Below are 25,711 nucleotides of genomic sequence, written 5' to 3' on the forward strand. Positions count from 1 at the left end.
ACTAGACTTGGAGATTTGATCATTACAAACCCCAGTTTATCCGAAATTGTTGCAAACTGGGTGATTGTACAAATTCACAATTCCTAAACTACCATTTGGACTGATCAAAAAACAAACAACTTGATCAATGGACGAGCTTGTTCGTTTGATCCATCATATCAAATTCGGTGCCTGTCAGTGGTGCCAAAAAAGAAAAGATTAAGGGGATAAAAAGATGATTGATAGCTAGGAGACAGCCACTAAAAGTTGATTTTATTCACAGATCAAGTGATAATTTTTTGTACCCTTTCGGTTTGTCTGATTTGTTTTCTCAAATCTTTTTCGTTTAGCGAAATTCAGAGGAACCAAACCGCCATCTGGCTTAAGTTTGGCTGTCCCAAAAATTTTATTTTTTTCAGGCAAAGTTGTTCAGACTAAATTATGTTTGATCACTGAAGATGGGGCACCAGTGGTAACATTTTCCCATCCAAATCTACAATTCTGAAACTTCTCTATCTTTGAAATGATAGAAAATTTAAAGGATATTAAATTTATACAGAACCTTCCAATCTGCAATATATTTTAAAACATTTTTTGTTCCCATAAATGACAAAGTTCTAACTACTGTTACCAGGGGAATCTCTGTTAGAGAATTACAACAGTCAAATGTGTGATGAGATTAAAAAAAAAAGCTTAAATAAATACATAAGATCAAACATGCAAAATGTGAAAAATAAATAGTCGATAAAAGAGTAACCAAAATTATAAATAGTGTAAAGATTGCAACAACAAAGGACTTAATGCCTGTAAGCTCTAATTTACCCTTTCTAATTAGAATCTGCTGTAGGCATTTGCCTGTACAGTATTGAAGAGGAAATAAAAAATAATTTAAATTGCACAATCAGATTCCCTGGCATCAGGAATATGTGCCTATAACCTTTAGAAAAGTATGTTCTTTTTGATGAAACTCTGCTGCTCTGTGGGAAGGCTAATATTAATTTTCTTCCCACTGCGTGACCCAAGTAATTGTGATACTCATTGTCATGATGTCACATTTTTGAATACTAATTTTGCAAAGCCATAGGTGTTAAAATAACTACATATGACCTCTACTATGATATGGGATGTTGGAGATTGGAAATCTCACTATTTGAACTCTCCAGGAAGACAATGAACTGATTTTGTATAAGAACAAGAATATTGTACCAGCACCGAATTAAAATGATTAAAACAGATAGCAACTATAATTTTAATTTGTAGTTAAGATGTTTTTAGATTTTTTTTTGTCTTTTATGCTTTATAGGTAAGTGGTATACATGTTTTATAGTGTGTATTTAAGATATGATATAGCTGTATTTAAAGGGTCACTTTTATCTACATAGCGCACATTGACTGTTCCAAGAGTAGCTTTAACTTAAGTACTTTGTCAAAAATTGATGTAGCTACGAAACAGCCTTTTGAGCTATACATAAGGCGGACAGACTTCTTACAAGGTTATTTACTAAAGTGAGAATTCAAAGTGAATTAAAAATTTAAGTCCAGTGTAGTAGAACTGAAACCCATAGCTGACTTATAGATTTTGTTCAGTTTTGGCTACTTTGACCTTAAATACGAAATGCACTTTTAATTCACCTTGGATTCTCATTTTAGTGAATAGCCTTTTTTATACTTTTGCAAACGCTTTTCAAATTATTTAATGTTTGAATAATTCTTTAAAAAATTTCCTTTTTCCAAAATATTAAAAAATCATGTACAAAAACATCAATATTTGAAAAAAAAAAGCTTGTCTAAAAATATTAAAACAAACAAGGCCTATGTTGATCAATACAAAGACCAGGGACTTGATGGTCTTATCTCTGATTATTAAAAATGACTTTTACTTCTGCTCACTCCATAGCTTCATGAGCTTAATAAAAAAAAATTGTCATTAGAGTCCTCACTGTCAGATGTAAGGTAATGGGAATTAAAGTTCTTCCCAAGACCAGAACTACTGTCCTCCTACAGAACAATCACACTTCTCAATGCTGATTTTAAAATTCTGTCCAAATGTATGGAACCAGACTACAGATGTCAGTACAGCTTACTTCATATTTAGTCAACCATCACTACTTATAATGGTCAAGTATTCCTCAATTTAGGTGAAGAGTGTTACTAAACCTGAGGATTTCTGAATAATGGCATACTCTAAGTCTCTCCCATTTCTTTTAGAGAGGGATTGGAGTGTTTTCTATCCACCTAATGCTTTTAAATTTCAACTGAAGCCATTGACAATATTATTTGCAGTTGAAGTATTGCATTTTTTTATATTAGATCCTACATTTTTCTATTACTGATGCTCCTAGACCTGACATATTACTCACAATTAACTAGAATGAAACTGAAATCCCCCCAACAAAAACTAAAACCAAAAGTATAACAAAACAAAATCTTATTTGGGGTAACATTATTTCCCTCCCACACAAAGGCACAGGGAAACTGTCACCACTAACATGGCCATTTTCTCTTTTCAGAGGTTAGTGTTACACTTCTGTAACAAACACGTTCAGTCTACCTGAGCAACACCTTTGCTGTTTGCAGATTTGCCCTGCTTGGTTCTGTTGGTTTAACCCTGCAATGGTAATTATTGCAGCTATTGAGAAACTGCAATATTCATCTTGCAGTGTTAGCTTCACCTACCAGACAGCCACTAGAGGCGCTTCTGGGAGGTTAGGTAACTTTTGGTAATCACACTATGCATGAGGACATCCAGAGGCAGCTAAAATCCCATAGGAAAGCTTTGAATCAATGGAGTTGACTTCATGCGATTGTGGTGCTCGCTGTGCATGCGCATTAGGTCTTTGACCGACATCAAGAATAAGCAAAGGCGCAGCCTGACCTAGCGCCGAGAGATATCGGCATTGGATTTAGGCTAGTGACAAAATATTTTTTTTAACCCTTTCTGTGCTGCGGGGATGGGGAGTGAGAGTGAAGAGGGTACTATTGGCTAGGAATTCAATTTTGTATTCTGAGCTTATAGTTTCTTTTTAAGCAATGTGTTCTCTTTAAATACATCTCCATTACTAATTCAAACCTCCAACGCTCTTCAAAAATTAAAGAAGTCCCATTCTGTTTTATAGAATGCTCTCCATATCCCAAAATGGAATTGTTCAGTAAATTACTTCACCTAATTTAAACACTCCCTTAATCTTAAAGTGCAAGGATGTTAAACTGCTAAAGAGATCTGTTCCTTTATAATGGGTGTATGTAAGATTGACACAGATTTTTTTTGTTTCACAAACTATTAGATCAGGAAAATGCTGTGTATGGGTGGTAGAGAGGGCCTTTATTACATCGTGGAGAAGACAGAGCTTGGTCACAACTCACCTTTTGTATTCCGTAGAAGGCCATTGAAATGTCGGATCATTGTGTTAGCTTATTAAGTAAAATTATTAAAATATTTGGTTCAGTGCTTAACAAAATAAAATTATCCAGCCTCAAATAAATTTCCCAAATGTTTTCTACACAATTTCGACAATATTTTACTAATGTAGTATACACTGAGTAACTAAATGACCTCCATTTGTTTAAAAATACACAGGGATTTAGGAGAGAGCACAGGTCACTTTTTCTTTGGTTTTTACTGTATATATTGGGCCTGATGTGTACTGTGGTCGTTGCTGCCACCCAGGAGTGATGGGAGTGAGCGCAGGACTTATCTTTTTATATTTGTATTCACTTTTTGTATCACACAGCTTTGTTACAATGCTGCCGCCCATCCCATGTGTTCCCTATTAAGGGTTAATAATTATATAGGGGTGTGTATAAAAAATACTCCTCTCTGTCTCATTAGAGATATGCCTTTGCCAGAAGTTTAACCCCTTAAGGACACATGACATGTGTGACATGTCATGATTCCCTTTTATTCCAGAAGTTTGGTCCTTAAGGGGTTAAGGAAGCAAGGTGAAGGGTCAGTGTAGGACCCGCCAAAGGGGGTCTGCCTTGACGTTGGCAGGTGGGCAATCCTTCCAATGGCTTTTGGAGTAACTAAATGACCTCCATTTGTTTAAATATATATAGGGATTTAGGAGAGAGTGCCGGTCACTTTTTCTTTGGTTTTTATAGTATCCACAGGGACAAAAAACTTTCTTACACTAAATATGGTTCATACCATTCCAATATTGAAAATGATAACAGTATAAAAATGCCAGTGTGTTCAAATTAGATGCAACTGTCTTATTCCTTGAGACCTAGGGCAATGGTAGAATGGAAAAAAAGGAGGTGTGAATCAACGCTATTAACTTAACAATTTAGGCAGCAATGCTTTAAAAAGGGGAATCCCTCCTAACCTTTCAGAAGATAAAACAGAAATATAGAAAACAAAAGCTGTGCCAAGTACAAGTATAAAATTAACAATATGTATAATAGTCCCAATAATAGTCCCAAAAATAGTTGATACCTCTGAAAACAGAGGTAGATATTGTATAGGTAGGTATACTTTACAACTGGGGTTGTCTTCTTGGTTCCTTTTAGATGTATATGGGATACAAAAAATAAAAGGAAATCAAATGGTACAGTATATCAAGCAGGATAGGTGCAATAAAATAAATAATAAAATTCCCACTCACAATTTGTAGAGCTTAAGCCAGCTCTAGCGTGTAGCGCCTGAAGTGATACAATCCCCACTCAAGGATATAACGTGAGTGTTCCTCAATTATGAGATGGTATCAGGAGCTCAATGGGAAAAATATAAAAAGGCAAGAATAGTGCTCTCGGTATAATCCACATATGGCGAAACCGACCTCGCCACTGGGCATTGGAGAAGACTGTTTGCCAGCCTCCTGCCATGTGACTATGGCCCCTGGGATGTATTGCCCTTTAAAGACATTATTTGGGCTTATTGGATTTTGAAACACTTTTCTGCCCCTTTGAATACATGAGAAGGTGTGCCCCTCCCCCGTTTCCTGTCTATTGTTCTCCAGCAGGGCGTTGTCCCAGGGACACTGCCAGACTAGTTGGAACTTGTTGCTATGGTTTAACCCCATGGCGATTTGACCGTGTTTGTGGTATCTGATCGCTGTTCGGATATAGTGAGCACTCAGATCCAAGCTATCTGGGGATAGGTTGAATGTGGGGGTTCTGTTAAGTATAATAGGAATTATGTATTATGATTGCCAGCCTCCTGCCATGTGACTATGGCCACTGGGATGTATTGCCCTTTAAAGACATTATTTGGGCTTATTGGATTTTGAAACACTTTTTCTGCCCCTTTGAATACATGAGAAGGTGTACCCCTCCCCCGTTTCCTGTCTATTGTTCTCCAGCAGGGCGTTGTCCCAGGGACACTGCCAGACCAGTTGGAACTTGTTGCTATGGTTTAACCCCATGACGATTTGACTGTGTTTGTGGTATCTGATCGCTGTTCGGATATAGTGAGCGCTCAGACCAAGCTATCTGGGGATAGGTGGGGGTTCTGTTAAGTATAATAGGAATTATGAAACATTATACAAATATATTCGGGGCCAATAAAAACCATTGTGTGGAAATCTATTCACAAACCGGACTTTACATAGGACACAAGGCCATGCGTTTAGACTGGAAGAAAGAAGATTTTGTCGAAGGCAAAGGAAAGGATTTTTTACTGTAAGAACAATCAGGATGTGGAATTCTCTGCCTGAAGAAGTGGTTTTATCAGAGTCCATACAGATGTTCAGCTACTAGATGCATACTTGCAAAAACAGAATATTCAAGGATATAATCTTTCAATGTAGGGTAATAACTGCTTGATCCAAGGATAAATCTGACTGCCATTCTGGGGTCAAGAAGGATTCTTTTTCCTAGCTTGTTGCAAAATTGTGCTTCAAACTGTTTTGTTTTTTTGCCTTCTTTTGGATCAACAGCAAAAAAACAAATGTGAGGAAGGCTGAACTTGATGGACGCAAGTCTCTTTTCAGCTATGTAACTAAGTAACTATGTATTTGTTTTTACTGTTGTTGTGAATATAGCTATTTTCTGTATGCTGGAGGTAATTGGCTTACCACACCCAAGCCATGCTTGCAGTTGGTCACAAAGGGACTTCCAACTAATTTTTGACCCCCTGGACCAATTTGTATGATTTTTGACGTATGTTTGTATTTGGAGTATGCTGATTCTGAAAATGTAAGTTTTATGTGAATGTGATGTATACTTTTAGCGTTATGAATATTGTGTAAAACTGTGTATTTTCACGCCTGTGCTAATTACATTAGACCATTGTGTTCAGTAATTATATCACAGGCAGAGGGGAGGATTTTGTGTGGGAGTGTATTGTACGTATTGATGTTTTTTTCTGCAAAACCCTGTGGGCAGTACTATGTGTGTAAAATGTGGATAAAAGCAGAGTGTTTGATTAAAAGCTACAGCGTTGGTGGAATAATCACCACCTAGGATTTCTTTGGAGTAAAGATGTTTAAAATAGATGTAGACAGGAAGTAGTTGAAATGATAATAAAGGTGATAATAAAGGTAACTGGCACGAATACAAGTGTCAAAAATGTAAATCCTTTATTACTAAAAATCAATTTATATTTATAACGCGTTTCGTCTGATCAGACTTTTTCAAATGGAATGTGACATACTACCTGGCTAACAGGCTTTATATAGGAGTAAAATCAATTAAAATTGGCAACAAAATGTGTCCACCAATCAGAAACAGGCATCTATATATAATAATAAAATCATTAAATCAATCTAATTTATTGCTCTATAATACTTGGCAAGTCATTTATGTTTAAAATACTTTAAAAACGAGGGTGGAAAGGGGATGAATAAAAATAAATTTAGTAAGCACGTGACACGCGGTGCTCATATGGCCACCCGACGTCGGCTTGTGTGTATTATAAGCTGACGTAGATGAAAACTACATTTCCCATAAGGCTAAGGTCCGATGACGCGGAAATGCCACGTGTCACATGCTTACTAATTTATTACTTTGCCACTACGGGGTTAAAATATTTTAGATTGCATCTTGTTATACGCCATAATATTATGTACAATGCATAATTATTTTATTTTAAAAATCCCCTTATTTTTTTTATTCTCTGATGTCCTGTATAGTTTGTTACTAATACTTAGAAAAAAAATCTATGTTTTAGAGGGCAAGAATAGGATCCTATTAAATGAATAGCTGTGTCTCTCTATCTTGGTATCATTGAATTACAATGACAGATTCCATTCATTTGAAAGTAACCAGTGACAGATGTAACTATGTAACAACATTGCATTAATCCATGCTTAGAAGAAAACAGGGGTTTGCTGCTAGATTTGCTATGCACTTTAGAACTTGGTGTCCAGAGAGGCTTTATCTGATGAAAGTTTCTGCTGCAGAAGCTATCAGCATATGCAATTTACAAAGGTCAGTCTTGATAAGCTTGCTATAGTGTGGAGTCTAGATAAAGCCTTGTAAGCTGAGATCTCGTTCTTGTTAGCCAGCTGCCTACCATCAGGAAAGAGCAGTTCATTAACTTTAAAATGCGTCAGGGAAAGATAAAATTAAACCATGGTGAGGATTTTCTGTAATATAAAATAATAAGCAATCAATTCCAAACTAAAGTAAAAAAGAAAGACTGTATTATTATTATTACAATTAACATTTTATCTAGCAAATCATTTCTTTTTTTTTTTTTTTAAGTTAGCATAGCGTTTGTTTGAAAACATGGATGAATAGGTGGTGCCTATAAATGTATAAATTGCTGTATACGAGATACAGGGAATACATTGCGGTACATAGATGCCTGCAATACGATACGGTATATAAATGTGGTGGTTAAATTAATAAATTGAGTCTTTTATCTTGCCGTACTTGAGGCAGGGTCTGAATTATTAGCACAAAGAAGAAATACAATTGTTCTCACATTGTGGATATTTTACCAAAGTTAAACGAACACTATAGGCACCAAACAACTTAAGCTTATTAATGCAGTTTTGGTGTACATATTATGCTCCTGTAGCCTCACTGCTCAGTTCTCAGCCATTTAGGAGTTAAATCAGTTTATACATTCCTAATCACACCTCCCTGCATGTGACTTGCACATCATTCTTAAAGGGACACTCCAGGCACCCAGACCACTTCTGCCCATTGGAGTGGTCTGGGTGCCATCTCCCACTACTCTTAACCCTGAAAGTGTAATTATTGCAGTTTTTATAAACTGCAATAAATACCTTGCAGGGTTAACTCCAACTCTAGTGGCTGTCTACTAGACAGCCACTAGAGGGCACTTCCTGGTTCCGAGCACAGGAAACCTGTGCTAGAGCGTCGCTGGACGTCCTCACGCTGTGTGAGGACCTCCAGCGTCGCTCATTTCCCCATAGGAAAGCATTGAAATGCATTTTCAATGCTTTCCTATGGGGAGAGCTAATGCGCATGCGCATTAGGTCTCCCCGGCCGGTGGGCGGGATCAGTCTCGCCCACCGGCCAACACAGTCAGAAGGAGGAGCGGCGATGTGGGACATCGTCGCTGCCTCAGGTAAGTTACTGAAGGGTTTTTCACCCCTTCAGCAACCGGGGATTGAGGGGTGGGAGGGAGAGGGAACCTGCAGTGCCAGGAAAACGGATTGTTTTCCTGGCACTGGAGTTTCCCTTTAAACATTTCCTGTAAAATGACATCTAATGTTTAAACGTCCTTTATTGCACATTCTGTTTCATTAAAATTGTCTTATCCCTTGCTTTGTTAATAACCTTCTAGACCCTGCAGGAGCTTCCTGTCTTTGATTAAACTTAATTTTGCAAAGCAGGACAAACAAATATATAAAGCAAGTTAACATCTAATTGAAAATAGAACCATATTTTCATGCAGGCTGTGTGAGTCACAGCCACGGGAGGTGTGGCTAGGGCTCCACAAAGAGAAACAAAAGTGATTTAACTCCTAAATGACAGAACAATGTGCAGTGAGACTGCAGGGGCATGATCTGTACATTAAAACTGCTTCATTAAGTTAAAGCAGCACTATAGGGCAGGGATAGGCATCCTTTGGCACCCCAGGTGTTGTGGACTATATTCCCCATAATGCTCTTACAACCATAATGCTGGCAAAGCATCATGGTAGATGTAGTCCAAAACATCTGGAGTGCTGAAGGTTGCCTATGCCTGCTATAGGGTCAGGAACACAAACATGTATTCCTGACCCTATAGTGTTAAAAACACTATCTACCCCTCTAAATATATTACAATCTTGCCTTATTCCAGTCTGCCAGCACTGGCTCTGCTCCTGATCTTCTCCTTGACTGACATAATCTGAAGTGATAATCTCAGCCAATCCCAATGCTTTCCCATAGGAAAGCATTGCATTAGCTGAAATTGTCAATTCTATTTCTGATGATCTCAATAAAGGAGGAGGGTCGGGGCTGAGCCAAATGCCGCCCTGGCCAATTACCATCTCCTAATAGAAATGCAGTGTGTCAATGCATTTCTATGAGGGGTGTTCAGTGTCTTCATGCAGAGAGTGGAGATACTGTGCAGCACTGCCCCAGAAAACACCTCTAGTAACCATCTAAGGATGGGCCACTGGAGGTGTCCCTAGGCTGTAATGTAAACACTGCCTTTTCTCTGAAACAAACAATGTTTACAACAAAAAGCCTGCAAGGACTGCCTATACTGACCAGAAAAAAACTACATTAAGCTGCAGCTGTTCTGGTGACTATAGTGTCCCTTTAAAGTTGTTTTGATGTATCCATTTAATGGTATTAGTGGTAATGCATGTAGTTCACAGAGTTTCAATTCACTACAAGTCACTTACCAAACTCTAGTAAATACTAGAATATTCATACGAAGACCTAATTGTGAAGCTTAGCGTAAAACCCAATTTCTTTTCACTTGCCCAACAAAATGTGCTCCTTGTTTGAATCATACTCTTTATTTTACGAATGCAAATGTCAAATTGTAAATATATTTATGTGGTTCATTACGTCGTACAGACAGGTGCAGATGAAATGTATTGTTCCTGTGGCTATGAGAACTCTATTCACTAAAGAAGGTTTTTAATTACAGTAAACAAATAAGGCTTGTTTTCCATTCATGAATATTAACGAGCTTGATGAACCCATTGTAGGCAGGCAAAGTGTTTGTAGTCTGCCGTAAGTGAAAAATCTGCTTATTTTGGGGATAAAATACTCCAAAGTATTGTTTTGCAAACTTCCTCCTCTGCAAATGTACTCTTAAAGTGAACCTGTCATTACAGTTTCACTTCAACTGATATTATCTTATACAATTAATATATCAGCTATCATAGTGAATACTATATATTTTACTGAGAATGACATATCCTTTTCCAGCATGTGCAGACATACCTGCGGCTTTGTGGGTCATCTAGGGTTGCCCTACTTGGGAGACTTCTGCAACTATCAGAATGAAGTGTCATCTGTCACTCCATTCCTATATGTCCCCAATGAGTACAAGGTGTGCATGAGAAATAACACTAAGATTTAGAGCAGGCGACCTGCAAGTAATAGGGTTCTCCTGTTCACTCCTGTCATTTACCTTGACATATAAGTCATTTTGATAGTGTCTTTACCTCCTCTAAATATACTAGGCAGTGAGTAAGAGCCATTTGCAAAGGCACAGGAAGGCATATTATGTAGACACACTGTTACTCCGATTACTCTTTGTGTGGGTAAGTTTAAAGTTCTTCACTGGAATAATAAGCATTAAAGGAACACTATAGTCACCTAAATTACTTTAGCTAAATAAAGCAGTTTTAGTGTATAGATCATTCCTCTGCTATTTCACTGCTCAATTCACAGTCATTTAGGAGTTAAATCACTTTGTTTCTGTTTATGCAGCCCTAGCCACACCTCCCCTGGCTATGATTGACAGAGCCTGCATGAAAAAAAACTGGTTTCACTTTCAAACAGATGTAATTTACCTTAAATAATTGTATCTCAATCTCTAAATTGAACTTTAATCACATACAGGAGGCTCTTGCAGGGTCTAGCAAGCTATCAACATAGCTGGGGATAAGAAAATCTTAATTTAACAGAACTTGCAATAAGGAAAGCCTAAATAGGGCTCTCTTTACAGGAAGTGTTTATGGAAAGCTGTGCAAGTCATATGCAGGGAGGTGTGACTAGGGTTCATAAACAAAGGGATTTAACTCCTAAATGGCAGAGGATTGAGCAGTGAGGCTGCAGGGGCATGTTCTATACACCAAAACTGCTTCATTAAGCTAAAGTTGTTCAGGTGACTATAGTGTCCCTTTAACTCAATTATAAGTTAAGCATGATCACACATTATGGCGGTGTCTAAAATATGCAGATTTTTATATATATACCTCTGCAGCCTTTTAATATCTAATTATACGTACACTCCATCTGACAGTTTATAGATCCCAGATTCCAAAAACCATGGACTTTTAAGCAGAATTCTATAATATTTTCTGTTTTTGTAAAAAGTGTGCACTGGTTTACAGGAGGTTATAGGTAGAGTTAGACTTTCGAGGGTTTTGATGTTAAAGGGTTTCAGGTTAGAATTGGGTTAAATCGGAGAGTTAGCAGGAGTTAAGAAGTTTTCTGGGTTACAGAGTGATTAAAGTTAGGGTATCGGGATGTTCAGGATTAAAGGGGATAAGACTAGTGGGGTATAGGGATTGCTTAAAATTCACTCTGCATTTGTTGTGATTTTGGTACAGAGCTATCACTGCTGCTCCTTCCCACATCGCATTTGCTGCTTGAGAGATGGTCTAAGATATGGGTTGCCTTTAAACATTTTATTTTCTGTTTAATATATAGACATATGCATTTGTGGAGGTTTAGTGTGTAATAAACTCTCTGGTTTCACAATGAAATGTCATTTACATATCAAAAGAGGTTGTCATCAAGGGGTACAGCATAGATGACAAGCCTTTCCAGTATTAAAGATATGTAAGAAATATTGTGTACATCATTACTTTCATAGGCGTGCGCACGGGGTGTGCCGGGTGTGCCTGGGCACACCCTAATCACACCTCCGTGCTGCACTGCCTCTGGGCAGACTGACATGTCGGGTCCTCGGTCTATGACCGAGGACCCGACACAGGAGGGGGCCGGCGGCGTGCACACAATGTCGCCGGGTGAGAGGCCCCTCCTGTCCGTCTGCCCTAATCCTCAGTCTGCAGCTCCGCTGGGAGTGAGCTGCAGACTGAAGTATCTCGCGATCTCCAGCCTGTCAGAGTGTTGCCCCGGCAACGCTCTGCCTGGAGATCGCGAGACTCACCATGTGGTCTGCAGCTCACTCCCGGCGGAGCTGCAGACTGAAGAGAGAGGGCGCCCACTGGACCACCAGGGCAGGTATTTAAACCCCCCTCTGCCCCCTGTCACTCACTGCCCCCCCACCCTGCCTCTGCACCCATACCCCCCTAACCCCTGTCCCTAGCCCTCTAACCCCCTAACCCCTGTCACTCACTGCCCCCACCCCCCTAACCCCTGTCCCTACCCCTCTAACCCCTGTCACTACCCCTCTAACCCCTGCCACTACCCCTCTAACCCCTGTCCCTAACCCCTGTCACTACCCCCAACCCCATGTCCCTAACCCCTGTCACTACCCCCCAACCCCTGTCACTACCCCTCTAACCCCCTAACCCCTGTCACTACCCCCTTAACCCCTGTCACTACCCCTCTAACCCCTTTCACTACCCCTAACCCCTTTCACTACCCCTCTAACCCCTGTCACTACCCCTCTACCTCCCTAACCCCTGTCACTACCCCCCTAACACCTGTCACTACACCTCTAACCCCCTAACCCCTGTCACTACCCCCTAACCCCTGTCACTACCCCCTAACCCCCTAACCCCTGTCACTACCCCCTAACCCCGTCACTACCCCCCTAACCCCGTCACTACTCCCTCTAACCCCTGTCACTACCCCCCCAACCCCTGTCACTACCCCTCTACCCCCCTAACCCTTGTCACTACCCCCCTAACCCCTGTCACTACCCCCTAACTCCTGTCACTACCCCCTAACTCCTGTCACTACCCCCCTAACTCCTGTCACTACCCCCTAACTCCTGTCACTACCCCCTAACCCCTGTCACTTTCCCTCTACTCCCCTAACCCATGTCACTGCCTCTCCACCCCCCAACCCCTGTCACCGCCCCTCTACCCCCTAACTCCTGTCTCTATCCCCCCAACCCCTGTCACTACCCCTCTACCCCAACCCCGTTCACTGCCCCTCTACCCCCTAACCCCTGTCACTACCCCTCTACCCCGCAACCCCTGTCACACCACTCTACCCCCTAACCCCTGTCACTGCTCCTTTACCCCCCTAACCCATGTCACTGCCTCTCCAACCCCCTTAACCCCTGTTACTGCCCATCCACTCCCCCACCCCCTGTCACTGCCCCTCTACCCCAACCCCTGTCATTACCCCTCTATCCCCCTAACCCGTCACTACCCCTCTACCACCCCTAACCCCTGTTACTACCCCCTAACCCCTGTCACTAACCGTCTACCCCCGCTACCTCCTGTCACTGCCCCTCCACCCCCCCACCTCCTGTCCCTCTACCCCCCCAACCCCTGTTGCTGCCCCTCCACCCTCCTAACCCCTGTCACCCACACAGTGCACCCCTCACAATCATACACACTGTACCCAACACACACACTTAATCCCTCACAATTACACAAACTGTACCCCTTACAATCACACACACTGCACCCTTCACAATTACACCACACTGTACCCCTCGCAATCACACACACTGTACCCCTTACACACTGCACCTACGTATACTTGTATTTGTGTGTGTGTGTATATATATATATATATATATATATATGCGGCGTGTGTGTTTGTGCTTTAGGGTGCACACCCTAATGCAACAGGCTGTGCACGCCTATGATTACTTTAAAAGGTTGCAAGAGTCATGTTATCAGATAATCAGAACATCAGAGTAATTAACATCTAGGTGAAACCATGCAAGTATGCGTTTTCCCAAGCCATCCTGTCTCTAAATCAGCCGAGGTCTGCTCCCAACATATAAAAAAAACATCCTCCCCCAGAGCTATATTGGTTGAGCACAAATCAGAAGCTAGAGTAATTCTTATAAGCAAAACAACGTACCTGCACAAACAGGCACGACAATAACTAAAGTGGCAGAAGGAACTGTACCACCTGAATGCCCAAAACCAGATTAACTCATCACAAGACTTAAAATCTAAAATTGTCCACGTATCTAGGAATCTGCATCAACATGCCATAGATAGAACAGGGCTCTACCTACGAAAACTAAAAGCTACCTCGAAATAAGGCTGGCAAATTGCTCACGCAAAGCCTCAAAGCAAAACAAGTACAAGAAAAAATAGTGCACATTGTATAAAAAAAACGGGGACAAAAATCATGATCCCCACAAAGATTAGTGACAATATCTCTAGTTATTATGCCAACCTCTACAACTTAAAAGATAACCCTAACACACATCAACCAATAACAGACACCATTGACGCTTATATGGACACCGTCAATCTACCTGAACTAACACTGCAACACCGTGCAAAACTAACTAACGAAATCACAGAGGATGAGGTGTCAACAGTGATAAACACCATGTGCTTGCGGCACATATTATAACTTTACCAAAGCCAGACAAACCCCCTACCCACCCCCAAAACTTTAGAACCATATCATTACTGAACACTGATGCCAATTTTTTGCATAAATACTGGCCACAAGATTAGGAGCCCTCATTCCTCACATAATCCATAATGACCAGATTGGCTTTGTGGCTGAGAGACAAGCACCAGAAAACACAGGCAAAGTTCTAGACATAATGTATAGCCTTAACCAGCTCAATATTGTCACAATAGTGACCCCTTCTCACAGAGTGTAACCCAGAACAGAACATGTACCAGACCTTAGAATGGCCGGACTAACGTTTAGAGTAGGAATAGCCAGAGATCAAGGGAGTACGGAAGATGGATAAACGATAACCTAGCCAAAGTATGGGGAACCAGAGGATAGAGTAGTCAATAAGGAAAGCCAATAGTCAAAAACCAGGAAACAATCAATAAAGTAGCTTAAGAGCACTAGAGTGTAACGAAAATATACCCCAACTCGCAGGATTCAACTCGACAAAAGACAACACAGAGGAGAGGTACGTCTACCGGACCTTAGAATGGCCGGACTCGACGTATGTGAGAGGAGACAGAGTCAGAAACAATCCAAGGTCAAGGGCACGGAGAGACAGCATAAACTAGGACTAGCCGGGGTCTGGTACACAGTAAACAGCAAGCCGGCAAACAGAACAGATAAGGATAAAGAGATAATGCAGTCAGAAACAGAGCCAAGGTCAATACGAAGGAACACAACTGAACACAACAAGCGCTAAAGGGAACTAAAACAGAAACCACGATAGGGTAGGGAGTAAAGGGAGAGGTAAGTTTAAATAGCTTCTAAACTAATGTGATTGGCTCCTGTCATATCCACACCCCCAAAAGGTAAGTGTATGGGGAGTGTGGCATGACATGGGCCAATGGGAGCCTTTTGACAATTTAGGCTCCCACTGTCTCTTTAAGAGCGCGCCCGAGACCCGCGGCGCGCTCTTAGATTCAGGCGGGACACGTGACCGCCTCTCGCGGTCACTGCCCGCCTTCCTATTGAAGCCGTCGGATGAGCCGCGCGCGGCTCGTGCAGCAGCAGGACTGCGCGCGGCTCGAAGAGAGGACCGCGGCCGGCCCCTGGATAAGGTAAGTAACGCTACATAGAGGAACCAACAAGAACCACACTAGGGCCCCTTACCACTGTCAGGGGCTCCCTTTTATAGTGTGGGGTATATTGCTTTAAAACCACGCCCCCAAAAGGTCCGGGGGCGTGGCCACGTACAAATCACGTCGGCATTTACTTGCCGGCTATGGTGCGCATGCGCCGTATCATAAGAAGACGAGCGGTGTGAACGGCCGGCGTCAGAAGGGCTGTGCTGCTCACCGGAAGAGAATGCCTTGCTGCGCGGGTCCGAGGAGGAAAGGTAAGGTATCGTTACAGTACCCCCCCCCTAGAACCGCCCCCAAGGCGGGCAGAACGTCTCCTTTTAAATAAACGAACCAGGTGAGAGGCGTGAACATCAGATGCATTCACCCATGAACGCTCTTCTGGACCGTAACCCTTCCAATCCAAGAGATATTGAAGTTTCCCTCTAGAAATACGGGAATCTAAAATGGCCTTCACCTCGTATTCGTTTTGCTCCTCGACAACAGCAGGAAGAGGTGTCGAGGGTCTTCGAGTAAAACAAATACATATTAAAGGTTTGAGAAGGGAAACATGAAAGGAATTAGGAATCTTCATGGTAGATGGCAAACGCAGTCTATAACATACAGGGTTGATGCGTTTAACCACCTGGAATGGTTCAAGAAAACGTGGTGCAAACTTCATGGACGGGACCTTAAGTTTTATGTTACGAGTACTCAGCCATACTCTATCTCCGACCACAAATGTGGGGGCAGCCCTTCGATGCCTGTCCGCATTAATTTTTTGAATCTTGGCCCTTTGAATCAAAATATGTTTAACCCCTAACCAAGTCTCCTTCATATTCCGGACAGTGTTGTCAACACTTGGCACTCCCGTAGAAGAAAAAGAACTCGGAAGGGTTACTACACTACAACACTGTCAACACTGTCACTGTCAATTAAAACCGTAATTGATAAAAAAAAAAAGGGGCTATGTTGAGTAGACTCGTGCACCTGATGGTCTGGGCAAATTCTGCCCATGGTAGCAACTCCACCCAATCATCTTGATGAATTGAAGTAAAACAGTGGATATACTGTTCTAGACATTGATTCATCCTTTCCGTAAACCCATTAGATTGGGGATGGTAGGAAGATGAAAAATTAAGGTTGATACCTAATTTTATTACAAAATGCTTTCCAAAACCGTGAAACAAATTGAGGGCCTCTGTCAGAAACAATATCTTGGGGTATGCCATGTAAACGGACAACCGCCCTTATAAACACAGAATCCAGTTCGGAAGAAGAAGGTAATTTGGTAACTGGGACCAGATGGGACATTTTAGAAAATCTGTCTATAACAGTCAATATGACGCTGTGATTCTTAAAACGAGGCAGGTCCACTACAAAATCCAGGGCAATACTCGACCAGGTGTATCTGGAATAGGCAATGGCATGAGAAGACCAAAAGGTCGGCCTTTGGGAGATTTAGTCGAGGAACAGATATTACAGGCAAGAACGAATTCACAAACATCCTTCTTGTATGAAGGCCACCAGAATTGCTCTTCAAGCAACGATTCAGTTTTATGTATTCCTGGATGCCCTGCCAATTTGGAATCATGCATAAGGGATAGGACTCTATTCCGATAGGCCAAGGGCACGTACAATTTACCTTGGGGAACAGTCAATGAAGTCCGATCCTGGAATTTAGAAAGTTCTTCCATCAACCACGAAGAGATTTTAGCATGTAAAGTGGCTACTATGAGATCAGTAGGGATTATGGAGGACAATACGTCTTCGGGGGGATGATAAGTGTTCATATTAGCGATTTAGTATTTTTCGCCCCCGGTCTATATGTTACAATGTAATTGAAATGGGTTAGAAATAGGGACCATCGGATTTGCCTGTCGGACATTTTTTTTGCTTCTCCGAAATAAGAAAGGTTCTTATGGTCAGTAAGAATGGTAATAGGGTTGGGTGACCCCTCGAGCAAATGACGCCATTCCTTAAGAGCAGAAATAATAGCCAACAATTCCGTATCCCCTATATAATCTTTTTTCCGTTTCAGTTAACTTTTTCGAAAAGAATCCACAGGGGTGTAGAGGTCTTTGAGATAGTACAGCTCCTATACCTGTTTCGGATTCATCTACCTCGAGTAGAAAAGTACGGGAAGGATTAGGATGTCTTTACACCGGGGCTGGAGAAAAAGCCTCTTTTAACCTCTCAAAAGCTCTTTTAGCATCTAGACCCCATTCCATATGATTCCTTCCTTTTTTAGTCATGGCAGTAATAGGGGCGGTTATGGAGGAAAACCCCTTAATAAATTTCCGGTAATAATTAGCAAACCCCAGGAAGCGTTGGATGGCTTTAAGTCCAACGGGTAAGGGCCATTGCTGAATGGCTTCTAGCTTGTTTGGTTCAATTTGAAAACCAGTTCCTGATATGATGTAACCCAGGAAATGCACTTCGTCTTTGTGAAACAAGCATTTCTCCAGCTTACAATAGAGTCTATTTTTTTATAATTTAGAAAGAACTAACCTGACGTGTGTATAGTGTTCTTTCATGTTTTTAGAGTAGATCAGTATATCATCCAAATAGACTATTACAAACATCTGTAAATAATATCTTAAAACATCATTAATGAAGTCTTGGAAGACTGCAGGGGTGTTACATAACCCGAAGGGCATAACCCGGTACTCGTAGTGACCATAGCGAGTATTAAATGCAGTCTTCCATTCATGCCCTTTCTTAATCCTGATTAAATTATATGCTCCCCGCAAGTCCAATTTAGAAAAGACAGTTGCTCCTTTCAACCTGTCAAAGAGTTCTGTAACTAAGGGTATAGGATAAACGTTCCGTATAGTTATCTTATTTAATCCCCTGTAATCAATACAGGGTCTTAAATCTCCCTCCTTTTTGGAAACAAAGAAAAAACCAGCGCCCGCTGGAGATGAAGATTTAGTAATAAACCCTTTTCTTAAATTTTCTGTAATGTATTCCTCTAATACCTTATTCTCAGCTATAGAAAGGGGATATACAGTGCCTCGAGGGGGCATAGTGCCGGGTAACAAGTCGATAGCGCAATCATATGCACGGTGAGTAGGTAATTTTTCTGCCTCTCGTGGTTCAAAGACAGCTTTAAGATCAGAATATTGTTTGGGTATCTGGGTGGTCAAAGTTCCATAGTAGGTATATTAATCAGACCTACTGGTTTGATTGGGGGGATACATTTTCTGAGACAAGAATCTCCCCATTTTAGAATTTCTTTTCTTTCCCAGTCTATTGAAGGATTATGCTGGGAGAGCCAAGGGAAACCAAGAATAACAGGAAAGATTGGAGGAATTATCTGTTGCAGGGTAATAACCTCCTTATGAAGGAAACCTATGGACAATACCAGTGGAATAGTTTCCTGAGTAATTAGAGGTACCGACAGTGGTCTACCATCTATGGCCTCAACGGCCAAGTGTGCGGCTCTATTTTGAAATGGGAGAGCATGTTTCTGACCGAATTTGTGATCCACAAAATTCTCGGCTGCCCCAGAATCTATTAAAGCAATGGTTGATACCTTTTTTCTTTCCCATTCTATAGTCACAGGTAGAAGAAGCCCAAGATCTTTCTTATCATTGAAGGAGGACATACACATAACACCCAAGGCCTGTCCTCCTTGAGGGCTTAGGTGCGGGAGTTTTCTGGCCGGTTAGGACATGTAAAGCGGGAATGTCCTTTCTTGCCACAATACAAGCATAAGCCCTCCCTTCTACGGTATTGTCTCTCTGTCTTAGACAATCATGTAACTCCCAATTGCATTGGCTCTGGAGGAGTAACTGTTGCTGTCTCAGACGAGGGGAATGCAGTACATTAGTCCACGATATCCGTTGGTATCCTCAGGAAATCCACAGTCAGAACAGAAAGCACGGCAATATTCCCCATCCTCCCAATAACCGGACGAAACACAGTTTGGGAGTCAACTAACTTGCTTTATTCACAGACTTCCATATTTATGCAGTTCCCCTTGTAAGGGGTTTCCGTACAGAGTTTACAGGGGATTTCTCCCATCAGGCATTGTAATTATCCCAACAGGCATTGCTACACGAGAGGGATACTCCCACTAAAATGGACGATTAAGTGGATTATCCCCTCGTGGAGCAAAACCGACAATTTACACAGAAATCCATATTTTATACAGTTTTACTCGCTTTTAGACGAATGACCGTTCGGTAGATAGCTGGGGTCGGCGGGCACAATTAGTGAGAATACCGCTCTGATCCCAGCTAAACTAACCGAACGCCGCACAAAATACATTAAAACATTGAGTTCGGTTTAAAAGTACCGAACATCTATGGGGAACAGAATGTGCCGAACGCGGAACTCCCGAACGCTCTGGAAGTCCAGCGGTGTTCGGATCATTGAGTAGCCGTTTTCAGTTCCAGGCTCTCGATGACCGAACACCGCTGCAGAGACAAAGGATCCAAGATGGCCGACCGCCGCATGGTCGGTAGCCGAACGGCGGCCACCTAGGAGAGCCCTTAATTACCGATTGCAACATTGTTGCAATCGGTTAATTGGTGCCACACGACTGGTGAGTGGGTGGTCTACCTGGGGAGTCCTCATTCGTATGGCGAACGGCCTGGATAGCCGGGTTTCGTCAAACGAAAGGGATTTGTATGCTGGCAGCGTACGGCTGCCAGCATGCGAACGGCCACAATACGGTACATACACAGGTTAAAATACACAGTACATATTCAGCCTGTAGACAACCTTTAATAACTACAGTCCAGAAGTGGCTAGGTTTGCCACAGAGGGATAAGTCAAGGCTAGGCGTTCCGGCACCCTTCTAGGTCTCTCCCTAGTGTTTTGCTTATGCCGGAGACGTTCGTCAATGTGAGCCAGATAAGTGATTAATTCCTCCAGAGTATTAGGTAAATCTCTGGTGGCTACTTCATCTAAGAGTTTGTCAGATAATCCATTCATAAATACATCTACGAACGCTTGTTTGTTCCATCTAACCTCAGCAGCAAGAATACGGAATTCCAGAGCATAGTCAACTAGGGAACGTGGGCCTTGTCTCAAACGTAACAAAGTTTTGGCAGCGTTAGTCCTTCTCCCTGGGGGATCAAAGGTTCTCCTAAAAGCTGCGACAAATTCAGTATAGTAAAAAACTATCGGGTTGTCGTTTTCCCACAAGGGATTAGCCCAGACTAATGCTCGATCTACTAATAGGGTGATTATATAACCAATTTTAGCCCTGTCCGTAGGATATGCTCTTGGATGGAGATCAAAATAAATGCTGACTTGGTTAAAGAAACCTCGACATCCCTTAGGATCACTCCCATATCGAAGAGGAGACGAAGCCTGATTGGAAGTGCTTGCAGCAAGCAGTTCCATAGGGTTTTCCTGAGGTCTGTGGGTAGGGATTTGCTCCTCCGGTTGGAGATGAGCAGTACGGGTTAGTAAAGTTTGTACGGCTAGAGCAATCTGGTTCATACGATGATCCAGTTCCTCGAACCGATTGTCAGGTACTGGCCCAAGAGGGATAACACCTGCAGGGTCCATGGCACTAGTGTAATGTCAGGATAGTGACCCCTTCTCCCAGAGTGTAACCCAGAATAGAACGTATACCGGACCTTAGAATGGCCGGACTAACGTTTAGAGTAGTCAAAAGGAATAGCCAGATATCAAGGGAGTACGGAAGATGGATAAACGATAACCTAGCCAAAGTATGGGGAACCAGAGGGTAGAGTAGTCAATAAGGAAAGCCAATAGTCAATAACCAGGAAACAATCAATAAAGTAGCTTAAGAGCACTAGAGGAACCAACAAGAACCACACTAGGGTGCCTTACCACTGTCAGGGGCTCCCTTTTATAGTGTGGGGTATATTGCTTTAAAACCACGCCCCCAAAAGGTCCGGGGGTGTGGCTGCGTACGAATCACGTCGGCATTTACTTGCCGGCTATGGCGCGCATGAGCCGTATCATAAGAAGACGAGCGGTGTGAGCGGCCGGAGTCAGAAGGGCTGTGCCACTCACCGGAAGAGGATGCCCTGCTGCGCGGGTCCGAGGAGGAAAGGTAAGGTATCGTTACAAATATAGGGGCAGGTCTCCTTGTATCCCAAGATGCTGAGAAAGCATTTGACCTCCTGCATTGGAAATTCCTGGAGGTGGTCATGCGCAGATTCAGTATAGCTCACCGAGGGCCCAAGTACTGAACACCAGGTTTCTCTCAGAAACACTCCAAATAACTAACAGACAGGGATGTCCACTCTCACCACTGTTGTACGTAATGGCACACCACATTAGATATAATGAATCCATACAGGGTATACGTAGTGGAGACAAGGAATATAACGAAAACCTCTTTGTCGATGACATACTGCTAAACCTAACACAGCCCAAAATATCCCTCCCAAATCTACTAAATGAAATTGCGGTTTCATATTATAAACTAAACTTGATAAAAACCCAGGCCATGGGGGTTGGAATGAAAGCGGACACCCTAAAAAACCTAAAACAAGCCTTTTCTTCAGACTGGAGGGATGACTACATCACCTTCCTGGGAATAAAAGTTACAAAAAATTTAGACAACCTATACCAATCTAACTATGAAGCATAAAAAACAGAGCTGACTAACACATTACAAAACTGGGAAGACAAATACTTGACATGGAGAGGCAGAATTGCGGCAGTAAAAATGCCTCTTTTGCCAAAACTCTAATACCTCTTCAGAACCTTACAAATTAAACTACCCATAACTTTTCTAGACAATGTTCAGAGGCAGATAGTACAATTAATCTGGGCCAATAAGAAAATTAGTGTAGTGACGAAAATTTTACATAGCCCGGTTGACAAGGGAAGACTGGGATTACCCAACATTAGATTATACTAAAGGGCTGCCATACTGTCCTCTATCCTGACATCCCATAACGAGCAGCGACCACCACAATGGGTGGTGATAGAGTCTCATTGGACACGACGAACAGAGCTGAAATATCTGTTCTGGATTCCAAAGCAGCAAAGACCAAAGTTGGAATCAATACTACCAACCACAGACTTGTTGCTTAAAACCTGGGACTCGGTTCGAGACTTGATGGGCTGTAGCACACCCTGGTCACACGCAACACCTATTTAAAGTGAACAGATAGCACATACAACATTTGACCACCGCCTGTGGGGAAAGGGAGGATGTAAACACATACAACAATTGTACTCAAGGTGGACATTGTTACAATTGCCAGATTTAGTAACTTTATCTAATTTCCCACAAAGAGCAATCTTTCCCTAAATCAATATTACACAACCAAACCAATTGGCGACCCAACTGGTACCATAACTCCCTTTGAAAAATTATGTATGGCCCACGCTACTCCAAAGAAGGCAAGGTCCCTCTGCTACAACACGCTACTTAACTGCACCACAACCCCACCATACGCACATCAACAGGCCTGGCAGGCGGACCTCCAGTGCACTATTGACAAAAGGCAATAAAGACAGTCCTTCATAGCCCAAAGAGGTAGGACAACATGCACCACACACTTAGAACAAATCAGGAAAATAGGCTACAGATGGTACATGGTGCCTGAAAGGCTGACATGCATATACCCTGAAACAACAGACAGGTCTTGGAGATGCAGCATAGCCAGGGGTACGATGCACCACATTTGGTGGATGTGCACACACCTCCAACCAAACTGGCATAAGGTGGAGGAACTAATCGCAGACCTAGTACAGACAGACTTTACACTTAAACCTGAACTCGGACTCCTATTTATGGGACTTCCAACATGATGACTCCATATTGGTATTCCATATCTTAATAGCAGACATCACATTAATAGCAAGACCATGGAGAGAGGCAGATACCCCATCGTGGAGCGCCCTTATACAGCAAATCACAGTTAACTTAGATTATAAACATATGGCAAGAACGCATCTTAGATCGGGGAAACATATATTAAACGTTAAAGTGAAATGGGGACATTACCTAGCACAACCCAGGACCCACGAACCAACTGGAAGTTGAAAAAAAAATACCCTACGCCTGTAGACACCCTCTCCGCAGTGGAAATGCACAGCATATTTCTGCTTATAAAACTTTTCGCTGATACTCATAAGTCTCAGGAGCTTAAGTTCTACGATAATCCCACGTTGTTATTAGTGTACATAGTTAAAGTTAGCCCTGATTTAGGAGGAAGCAGGTTATCCCACAAAACCACCAAACATTGATAGAAAAGTCAATACCCACAACTAGACACAGAGTTGTATACATCCATAACTACCAGCGGTGATACTCAGCCCTACACTGTACGATACCTAACTGAATAATCATACCTGCTACTCAACCAAGTTCCCAATGGGACGGGACGCATTGGGGGAGATAAAGGATGACGCCACCATGACCAACTCGAAGACCAACTAGAGAAGGTAAGTCATATGTAGAGGTACTCTACCCCTTCCCCCCACCCAATTCCCCTTGCCTCCTTTATACCAGGAGCTTAACATAAAAGGCTACTGTTAGGTGGGGGAATCAACAAACATAAGATGGGCAGGCCCACGATAGACGCCAAGACTGGGGGACGAGCTGGTTTTCACCTTTTAATTCGACTTGAACTCTTAAAAGTTAACATGGTTTTTCAATCATGGTATGATACTACTCACTGAATGAATAGGTCATCTAATTTCTAAAAAGTGTCACATATGCTGTACTCATTACAATGGCCACACTGGCGAGTATGTTACCGATTGACTATACGTATGTAACGGATGACTTTTTCCCCCTGGCAAAAAAACTTTCCTTTTCTGTACCCTCCTACTTTGACTTTGATGGAAAAAAAATAAAAAAATTGTTGAACTGAAAAAAAAAGAAACCCACCCTAACTGGTCACTTCTTACAGAATGTTCTAGTATAGATGGGGAGAAGATACCAAATGGACAAAATTGTGTAAAGGAAAAAAGGGGGTTGGATAAACTACTTTTGGGAGGATTGTGGGATATATAGTTAAGGACTGCAAGAATCAGTCTGTGAAAAGAGATCAGCCAAGGAAAATCAGTCTTGAGGAGAAGATCTTCAAGTATTGCCCTTTTTCTATGTATCTATTGGTTATGGACTGGATATGTTTATAATGTGTTCTGTGTATATTCCTTGAAATCTGTAACAGTATTTTTCTATACACTTGTATTTGTGTCTTATTTGTCACACATTTCCTAAAGAATAACCTTGTAAGAGGGTCCTCATTTCTTACAATGGTATTGGTAGGAAATGGAAATGTAACACCTCACTTCCAACCAATGCTCCCTCTAATTTTTCCTAGTTGGTGTGCGCAGACATTTTCTCTGGTGCAAAATTGTTTCCTGATCCAAAGTTTTGTGCAAACTGAATGTTTGTGCAAATGTAAACCTGCAATTGTTTCTTGATAATTTTGATACAGCCTCTCTGTCTCATGGTTAATAACGCTACATTATTGCTACATGATAATGTAGTATTAGTAGTTACACAACAGAATTACTGTAATGTCAGCCATTCAAACAGACAAGCCTCTTTGCTAATGCCTGTTTTGGTCTTTCAGACCAAAACAGGCATTTCCAGAAAAATATTTCAGCTTAATTTCCAATATACTTCACCATGAAGTTTCAACCCCACCTTTACCACAGTAAATAGAAAAGTAATCCATAAAAAATTACCTTTCATTCAGCCGAAAAATAATATTGATAGCTTGTTGACTGTATTTTGGCAAGCATGTTAATTCCCCAACTTGCGCAAAAACAGCGAATGCGGCTCAATAAATGGCGATATATACATGATAAATGCTTCTTACACATAAATCAAATTTCGCAGACACAATTATAGCAAACATTACATGGAGAGGAGGAGAGATGTCATGTCACCCATTGAGTTAGCGAAACAAGCTATTTGCCAAATAAATTTTGAGATATACATTAATGCTTTAAAAAAAAACATTAAAAAAAAAGAATCTTGATATGATGGGATATGTCCAAATCACAAAGGACAAACATATAAATCAGTTCAGCAGAAACCAATAGCAAACAATATATGAAGAAATATCACCCATTAGATATTTCAAAAGGAGCTCTTTGGTGACAAAC

The 25,711-nt window shown here is 41.7% G+C and overlaps 1 long non-coding RNA gene across 1 annotated transcript in view; it reads right to left on the reverse strand.

Moving 5' to 3' along the window:
* Positions 1-25,711, reverse strand: part of LOC134596433 (uncharacterized) — a 51,298-nt gene that overhangs the window by 13,517 nt on the left and 12,070 nt on the right. The gene's annotated exons all lie outside the window — the stretch shown is intronic.

The sequence above is a fragment of the Pelobates fuscus genome, chromosome 1 (assembly GCF_036172605.1).
Source record: "Pelobates fuscus isolate aPelFus1 chromosome 1, aPelFus1.pri, whole genome shotgun sequence".
Classification (NCBI taxonomy): domain Eukaryota; kingdom Metazoa; phylum Chordata; class Amphibia; order Anura; family Pelobatidae; genus Pelobates; species Pelobates fuscus.